Source organism: Drosophila erecta, unplaced genomic scaffold (assembly GCF_003286155.1).
Source record: "Drosophila erecta strain 14021-0224.00,06,07 unplaced genomic scaffold, DereRS2 tig00000092-arrow-pilon, whole genome shotgun sequence".
NCBI lineage: Eukaryota > Metazoa > Arthropoda > Insecta > Diptera > Drosophilidae > Drosophila > Drosophila erecta.
Genome location: NW_020825207.1, coordinates 17,621,120 through 17,631,070, shown reverse-complemented (window position 1 = coordinate 17,631,070; position 9,951 = coordinate 17,621,120).

The window sequence follows — 9,951 nt, the reverse complement described above, 5'->3', positions numbered from 1 at the left end:
CTGGTGCGAGTTTTTGGGAGCGCAATGCCGTGGCAACAAAGTTGATGGCTACAAATGGCCGGGGATGTGGGCACACATCCACATCAGCCGCGGCTTAACAAGGTGCGCAACGCAACGCATTGCAATTCCCGTCGATTTAAACAGTCCAAATGCGGCCAACAACAAGTGCCCCAAACTGCGTGCCACACAATATGGAAATCCCACATTGCTGCAGTGTCCCCACATGTGGCGGGTTCACAGGACTTCGACTCTGCGTGTATCCAAAACCAATCGAATTTGTACGTAACATAATGCGTCACAAGGTTGGCAGGATAATCGGAGCTTAGCTCTTTTTACAGACGATGAGTGGCATCACATGGTTGTGCCACATTGTGGATACTCATATATCAAGAGCTGGTTACATTATGTGGCAAACTCCAATAATGTGACTTAAAGAATGGACTTAGGCTTACAGCGAGTTGCTAATGGGAAAGGAGAAAAGTGGTTTGCCACAAATCGAGTAATAGGTGGATACAGCTCTTGGATTTTAGGATTACAAGTTCTGGGAATATGCACTGCATATTTTGAATGGCAGAACTGGAATAATAGATCAGAACTTCAGAATTGGCTACTCAGCATACCATCAAGGCAGTTTTTACCATCCATAATACCCAAATTCCCTCCACTATTCGGAGATTTAATTAAGACAGATTCCGGGAACTGATGCCGCATTGTGGCTACGTAGAATTTCAATTTGCAACGCTTGAACAGAAGTTCCCCCGCGGCAAGGCAAACAACAGCGCTTTTGTGAAATTTTAAGCGCCAATTTGGAATCGGGGGAGCATAATGAGCAATTAGCAGCCGCATCTTAAAGCCGACGAAGGCCAGAGCCTCAGCCAGCACCTCACGAGTGTGGGTCTCCTGTGGGTCGTTGGCACTCGTCAGGTGGCGTTTTTATGCGGCCTGACCAGGTGCAATCAGAGTGGAAAGCACAAACATGACCGGGGCACAGAAAGAGCTCTCCAAGCTACGCACCACGGATCTGGGGGGATAATACCGGGGATAGCGGGGATAGCGGGGATAGCGGGGATATATGTACGTGGAATGAGGACTGGCAGCCCAATCCACTTGGCGCATGTTGCCAGCTGCCATTGCCGCCAGCCAAATTACTGAACTGAACCGAACTGAACGATGACTTGAATGCTGCCCTCGCGGGCTGGGATGCGGTGGTTGGGATCGGGCGGGTGATACCATGGGTGGTTCCGTGGGTGGTTCCGTGGGTGGTGCGGTGGCTCAGTGGGTCTGGGCCAGTCATGTGGTGCTGGCACACACATAAATCGTTTATAGCCACACCGAGACCAGGCAGTCCGCCACCAGCGTCATCATCGTCATCGCTAAAAGCCCTGCCACGACCCTGGCTCTGGGCTCCAGTTGTACGGCTTTGCCTCTCCGGCTTTTCCACTTCCTCCGCTTTCTCCACTCCACTCCACTCCACTCCGCTCCACCGCACCCCGCAACCCCAGTAGCCGCCTCACTTGCTGCCGATGTTTCTGGTCGACTTGACAGGCTGCCCATTGCCACTGCCACGTCCCCAGAGCCCCCTCGGATAACCTCCAACCTCCCACCTTTAACCGCCCGCCGCCCTCCACCCTCCACCCCCACTCATCCCACTCAGACGTGCGGGAGAAGTGGCATTGTAACAGCCGGCAGCAGGCCACATGCAACCTTCGGCCACGGCTCGCTGACTGTGGGAAATACCCTACTCGCGATAGAAAGCTACACTGGAACAAAGCAAGCGGATATGACTTATCGGGTTTGCATTATGAATTGAATTCCTAAAGTCGAGTCAGAGGAAATATCCAAATAACTTGATGATTAATCGGTTGAAACTGGAGCTTACAAGATGTTGTTTTATCTGAAGTTCAATTGAAGTACTGCATATTTTGAATATTATTTTATAATGTAATCATTTCTTTAGTAACAATCATTTCTCCTAACAATTTGCTCCTGTGCATTCCCTGCGCTTGGTGGTCGGAGTCAAAGGTATAAAAGGCAAGTTAAGCGCAGACAGCAGTGGCAGCCGGAGCCCGGTGAAAGGGGAACGGAAGGGGGAAGGACTAAGAGCAGTGGCAGGAGCAGGAGCAGGAGCAGGCTGGAGACGGATCTCGTGCTCAGCACCGGCAGCAAGAACAACAATAACAATGCGAAAAGGTATTGGTGGCAAAACAGAACTGAAAATCAAACTGCGGGGGAAAAAGGACCACACAGACAGTCGCACTGGCGCACCAGTGAAGGGAATGCCCCACAGGAAAAGCTTCGGAAGTGCGCTCCATGCCGCAATGGCAACGGAAGCAGCACAGGACAGGACAGGACAGCGAGGACGGCAAGGACGTGGTTGGTTTGCTGGTTCGGTGGGTGGGGAAGGCAGTTTGTCAAGTGCCGGAGAGGAGAAGAACACGAGGCGGTGGCGGGGGCGGGGCAGGAGCTGGTGGCAGAGGGCCATGACACGACCTGCTCCTGCCGTTGTGTCGGCTAAAGAGAGAAAAATGACTAAATCAAAAGGAAGTGCGCCACACTGTGCGGTGTAAGAGCACGTACAATACGCCGGAGCTCCACTCCGCCTGTATTGGTGCGCCTGTGTGCGCCACTGTGCCCCAGTGTGTGTGTGTGTGTGTGTGAGTGTTCAAGTGCGAGTGTCTGGGTGGGTGTCAGTGTGTGTGTGTGTGCTGGCGCGTGCTTCGAAGACCGAAAGCATGACGGTTCGAAACAACCGACAAAGGTTTAGGTATTCGAAAGGCTTGGGTATTGTAAACTTGCTATAAGTGGATCGGGTTTTATCAGGATGCTAGGACACCAGTGAGTTTTAGGTATTTCTTAAAAATGCATTAGCATTAGTAGGGGTAGGATAAAGATATAACTACCTAGTATCTCTGAGTTTATCAAAGGATGAATTTGCCAGCTGGGGTACCGCAGGTGGTAAATTAGATTACAGTCCGAAGGATACCATTTCCGAAACCCGCGTCGGCTGCGCAAAGGCATGGCCACAATATGGCAGAGGCCGTGGGAAGCGGGCGGCGCGAGGGGCGCAAACCGAGCAGAGAGCAGTGGTGTGAAAAAAATTGAAATTTGCGTGAGTGCTCCAACTGCGGCACTGGATAGGATGGTGCACGGGCAGGATATGGCATAGCATGGCATGGCATGGCGTGGCATGGCTTGGCATGGCTTGGTTTGGCATGGAAGCTCGACAGCCGGGCATCCTGGTATTCTGGCATCCTGGCAGCATAGCAGCATGGCGCTTGGCTGCCTTCCAATTCCCAATGCCGCCGTGGGTGTGTCTGTGTGGGCGGGCATCGTTTGCACTTCAGTGCTAATGTTGGCTTGGCAGCGACGTCTGTCGTCGACATTTTCCAAGCCGAGAGTATGGCGTATGCGCGGGATGGGGGGCTGGGCGAGGAGGATCGGGGGTGAGGGGCGCGCGCCATGGCCAGGACGCGTGTCGCTTGTTCGTTTTGGCCGTTTTTGGGATTGCCCATAGCAGTGGTGTAAGCTGGACTTGATCAACGGGGTCTTTGCAGGAGACATATATCATGGGTTCATGAAGATTTTGTTTTATTTTATTTTGTCATAAAAGAATATTTATATGCATTTATTGCAGATATGCCAGGAGTCGTGAAGCGAAATATTTAACTTTATTTGGAAAATCATATCACTAAGTATAATATCAGCGAGATCATCGAGTTTGATTAAAATCTATATCTAATCAAGATATGTTCTGTACTGTATTTTATAAAGTGTATGCCGCTTTTGATTTCCGGATATGGTAATGAACGTCAATCAACTCTGGTTTGCTAGGTTTTCGAGATCCTTGTTAGGGGAATTCCGCAGGGGTTTCTTTCACTGACGCGCTCCACTTGGCCGGATTTTCGAGTGAGGCGTGTGCCCTTTGCCTTTCAACGGCAACAATGGGCGCTCTGCAGGTTTGACCCTCGAAAGTAGGCAACACTTTTTGATTTCTCGGCTGTCCTTTAAACAAACTGCTGCAAATTGGGTGGCTGGCAAGCGTTGCATGCAGAAGGTCCGAATCGAAATGGGAGAAGTGCGAGCAATTTTGTCGACTTAATCCCTAATGACAGCAACTAACTCACTGTGCACAAGTTTGGGGCAACAAAATCAGACCAAACACAAGAGCACAGCCCCAACCAAAAAGCCTGGCTGCAAAGTTAAAGTTTAAAAAAGGTTGCCTACCATTTTTTATTTGTTCAGCGCTGACGGCAAGTGCCAAAAGTTTGCCCTCATGCACAGTGGTCGTTTGCACGAAAAGAACTTGGGGAATTGCTATTAATTGAGCCCCTCTTATCGAACTCACTTAAACCAAATTGCGCGATCATTTATGCAAGAAAAGGTCAAATAAAATAGCAGGGAAACACAATATTATTTCATATCATATATATACTATAAAAATGTTAAGTGTTTTGGTTTCTTGAACTCATATGTAATACCTTTCTTTTTGTAAAGCTGTCAAGCTGTCCATTGTCGTTACAAAATCATTACTACATTAGGTTAAATCAACATTTTTACATATTTAGCTAGATATCGCAGAGCCTTTTAATTGCTTTGCTGCTTTCCACTGTATGAGTAATTTCGAGTGTGTGGGCGTGTGGGTTTTAAATGCCGTCGAGTTTTCCGAGTGTTTGTGTTGGTTCGGCGGCGCCCTTTTGCGCGTCAATGACTTGCTTTTGCTTCTGCTTTTGCTTTTCCTATGCTGCCTCCGGCTGCCACATGTCAAGCCGGAGCCCGAGCCCGAGCCCGAGCCCACCTACCGGATGACCCACGAGCCATGCCCCGTCCGCTTTCCGCCCTCCACCACCCGTCGGGCACACCGCATTTCGCACACAACTTTTGCCGCATTAAATTTGACGCAAAAAGCACGCGCGCTGGCGGCGTTAAAAAAGGAAAGGAAAATTGGGGCCTTGGGTGGGCGAGGGGGAGCGGGAGGCGAGAAAACGAATGAGCGAATATAAACGAGCAGCAGCGCCGGCAACAACAAGGTCTGAGCTTGGACCCGCCGCCGTCTAAAGTCGTTGTCTGACACCCCCAACCACAGGCCCCCTTCCTGCCCCACCACGCCCCGTCGTCAGGCGTCAGGCACCACCCACCGATCCCACCCACCGGGCACCACACCCGCCGACTGCCGGCAAACAAGCGTGACCTGCCACGCAGCAGAGCGACTTTGACGCACAGAAGCTGCACTTCCAGAAAAAGAGGACGCTTTGGAATATACTGGGAACATTATTCACTCCAACTGACTAGGTAACTGAGCATGGTCCTTCGAGCCGGATACTTCTGAACTGGAAGACAGTGTATTTCCTATAACCTTTTCACATTAGAATATTAGAATATTAACCAGCGAATAGTTTTATCCACTCTTACAGACTACATCACTTGGTTTGGTCCTTCGAGCCGGATACTTCTGAACTAGAAGACTGTGTATTCCCTGTAATCTTTTCACATTGGAATATTACTAGGCACCCAGCGAATAGTTTTATCCACTACATAACTTGGTTTGGTCCTTCTGCCGGATACTGAACTGAACTAGATCTGAACTAGAAGACTGTGTATTTCCTATAATCTTTTCACGTTAGAATATTACTAGGTAACCAGCGAATAGTTATATCCACTCTACAGACTACATAACTTGGTTTGGTCCTTCCAGCCGGATACTTCTGAACTGGAAGACAGTGTATTTCACATTAGAATATTACTAGGCACCCAGCGAATAGTTTTATCCACTACATCACTTGGTTTGGTCCTTCGAGCCGGATACTTCTGAACTAGAAGACTGTGTATTCCCTGTAATCTTTTCACATTGGAATATATTGGTTTGGTCCATCGAGCCGGATACTTCTGAACTAGAAGACAGTGTATTTCCTATAACCTTTTCACATTAGAATATTACTAGGTAAACAGCGAATAGTTTTATCCACTTGGTTTGGTCCTTCTGCCGTATACTTCTGAACTAGAAGACAGTGTATTTCCTATAATCTTATTTCCTATAATATTACTAGGTAACCAGCGAATAGTTGTATCCACTCTACAGACTACATAACTTGGTTTGGTCCTTCCAGCCGGATAGTTCTGATTTACAGGCAGTGTTTTTTGTACTATCCACTCAATGGATGTGTTTAAAACCGTTAAGATGGGTGGTTAAGATACTCACATATGTGTTTTAAATATCTATGCTTTAGTTTGTGAAATCGAACCTTAAAATGAATCACAAAACAGCATAAATAATATGAAATTCGTCAGAAAACAGAGCTTTTCGGCTGCTTTCGTAATCCCAACTACCCATTTTTCAGTGCATCGCGGGGGAGGAGAAAAGTGCGGAGCTCGCAGCTGCGGGATTCGAACTCGGTCTCGAGCTCGGGCGCCAGAGCCAATAGTCAGTCATCAAGGCTGTTTGCGGTCTGCTTTTCGGGCGCTGTCTGGCTGTATGTGCTGTATGTGCTGGGTGTGCTGGGTGTGCTGTGTGTGTATGGATTATACGTGTGTACGAACACACATACTCGTATTTGGGGGGGAATAAACAGCCATGTAAATGTGAAAGTGTGTCCCGTTGTGTGGGCATTTGTACAGGCATGGCACAAAAAGAGAGAAGGGAAAAGGCAGCGACCAGCAGCAAAAAAAGGTTCGATTGACGACCGTCAGAAATATTTTATGGTTTCGCTTTTGGCACCTCGCTCTGCACCTCGTCTTGCCATATTGATTTGCCACTTTTGGCGCAGTTTTCAGAGAGCCGCTGCGCCACAAGAATGGAATTCATAGGAGCGATGGAGGCGCCGCCATCCAGCGGTAATTGCGAAATAATTGGTGAGACGTTGGAAAAGCTGTCTCCCCACGCAACCCACTCGCCAAGTTTTCCGTTCGGGGCGTGGCGGCGTCTTTAAGTTGTTGACTCCGAGATCAAACACAAATCCGCAAACATTCGTGCCTGCTCCCCCAGCTCCCCTTTGGCCATTAATTGGTGGCGTGTTAGGAAGTTAAGCTCATGCTGCCGCTCCTCTGCTTCACTGAGTCCTGTCATTACCCCGGAGCTAGATGTCGGAGCGCAGCAAGTAATACGTTGGCAAATACCCATTCCCACAGCCACACACAAGCACTGGGGGAGCACCCTCCTCCGTCCACCTCCGCCCACTCAGGTGGAGGCAAGCCAAGTGTACATTCAGCTGTCTGTCGCTGACGCCACTTAAATACATGCGCGTTCAAGGAACAACAAAAATCCTGCTATAGTGCCACACAAATGGGGAGTTTTCTAAAAAAAGAGCGAGCTCTTCGCCTAGTAGATAATCAGAGAAATACCACTGTGCATTCGAGAGATATTACAAGGATATTCAAATCTATAACGATTTCTAAGGAAATCTGTAACCACTCTGGATTGCTAGAACTCGCGCTATAATTAGCACAAATTTAACACACAGACGTAGGTGTACCCTATTCAATTAATTTAAAATGTGCAGCATTGTAGTTATTCCTTCCCTAAACTAATACCATAGAACCATGTTGCATTATACTTATTCCTATTACCATAGAACCAAATTGCAAAGGCAGTCCTAAGAATGTAAGCAATTAGAACAAGTTTTTAGCGTCTATATATCATACGAGTATATATCAATAAAGGCAAACACATTCAAATTATACAACCTCTACCCTGTCGATGGGGGCTACCAATCAATGATCACAATCAGTGCTGTCTAACCAATGGATTCGCCGTCGTAAAGTCCCAAAAACCACCCATCCTTCCTTCTTCCGCAAGTCTGGGGCATCAAAGTGAAATATTTAGCCTAATGAAGCAACGACGGCGTTTCCTGCCTCAGCCAATTTAGTCTGAGTGTGTAATTCTTTAGCTATTATGGCTGCCCGGCAACCAACCGCCATAGTCATCTGCTCATCTAATCCCATCCCATACCATCCCCATCCCCTTCTCATCACGCTGCTTCCACACTCCTGCCCTGCTTCACCTCAAGCCTTGGAGTCGCGCCACCTGTGACAGACGACGGGTGGTGGGTTCCCCTTGGGCATAAAAAGTTACGCACGGACCCACCGGATTACCTCCTGCTCCTTAGGCAACGGTCGTGGTCGTTGCTTTCAACGTTTATCTCGGCCGAGGTGGTGGCGGCAATCAGAGTCACCCAAACACTCAAACACACACACAGGGGGAGCCCACACCCGCCATCATTTCCGCAACACTGCTCCACCGCTTTGGCAACAAAATGTCCCACAATTACCACTGAGGCCACATCCACATCCACATCCACATCCACTTCCACCCGTAACGAAGCCGGCAATGATTCCTATGACAATTTTCTTCAGCTGGCAAGTGGCAACTGCTCAACCACTCGCCACGGATGCCCCTGGACCCCCAACTGACAATCAGACATTGCCACCGCCACTCTCGTTCTGGGCAGCGAGTCGCCACTGCCCGTGTCCGTGCCCGTGCCCGTGTCCGGGTCCTTGTCCGTTTCCATGTCCATGTCCTCGTCCGTCCGCCTGTCCGTTGTCGGCGACCCCTTCGTCGGCCAATCCCTTCTCCGGTCCGTTATCATGTCTCGGGTTTCAAAGTTTTCTCATGTCGCCAGGCTCGGAGGGACCCAGCAGACGGTCGCACGTAACGGATGGATGGGCGGACGTGGAGGACCACGCCATGGCAATCGCATTCGCATTCGCATTCGCATTGGCACTCACACACACTCGCTTGCACCAACACAATCGCACCGCAGGAGCGGCATTGCGGCTAAAAAGCCATACTCCGTCGGTCCTTGCCTGGCAAAAGCAGAAGGCTTCAGGGCAACCAGAATGCAGAAGCATCCACGGCACCGCACAGGCATGGAATGCCTAAATCCACCAGGCTTCCACAATGGAACTCTCCGAGGGGTTGGGCTTGTTGAATACCCTAAGACGCATAACAGGGAAAATATATATTAAAAAAGATACATAGTTTTAAGCGGATTTTGTGCCACACCTAAAGAACCAGAATATATCTTTAATGTGGGTCTGAAACATAGAAAGGAAATTTATTTAGGGAACAGGGTTCCAGTATTTTAGTAAAGTTACATTTTACTACAAGCCAAGTGCACAACTTTGTTTCTATTTTGTGATTCTATCTATGATTGCATCATTATAACGCAGTAGAATAAAGCCCATCATTCACTTTCGGTCCAGTAGGAGTTACAAAAATCTGTTTAGATTCCTGGAGCAAGAAACGCTGCTTCGAGTTTTGATCTCAAAATCTAGAGACAAGCATCGCTTAGCAGCGATTTTTGGGCAACCATGTGTATAATTATATGCACATAGAAAATAAGTGGCTGAAGTAGTTCTGACCGACTAATCGACCCGAGATTCCCTCCGATAATGGGTAAGTGAACATCCACACTCCAGACGACACTTGCCAAGCGCCCTGAAAATGGGGAGCCACTGCTGCTGAGGCGCCCCTGCCCACCAGCCCATCCATGTCGCCGCAAAGCAGCACAAAGGCCACACAGCCACCCACTTAACACCACACCACACCACACCACCCACCATCCACCACCCACCACCCACGGCCACAACAATAAGGCGTAAGCCCAGACTCGACCTCTGTCTGTGTGGGCGGGGTGGGGGGTTGGGCGGGGGTATCTATGTGCGAAATCAGCCAACTCAGAAGGCAAAAGGAAAGGCAAGCTGCCGCCGCCTGTTCGTCTGGCTTCCGTTCGGAGTTGCCTGCAATTATTCCGTTAGTGTTGGGTGGGTTACCCACCAAATCCCACCAAGCCACCCAGGGGGCGCCCGGGCAAACAGCCGCCCACAAGCTGCGCCCAATCCCCTGGAAAAGGCGCGTCCGCATCGCTCGTTACTCATACCAACAAGTGCAGCTGCTGCCGTTTTCCTTGGGGCCCAAAGTCGTCCTGTTGCCGCTGCCACTGCCGCTGCCGTTGCCGT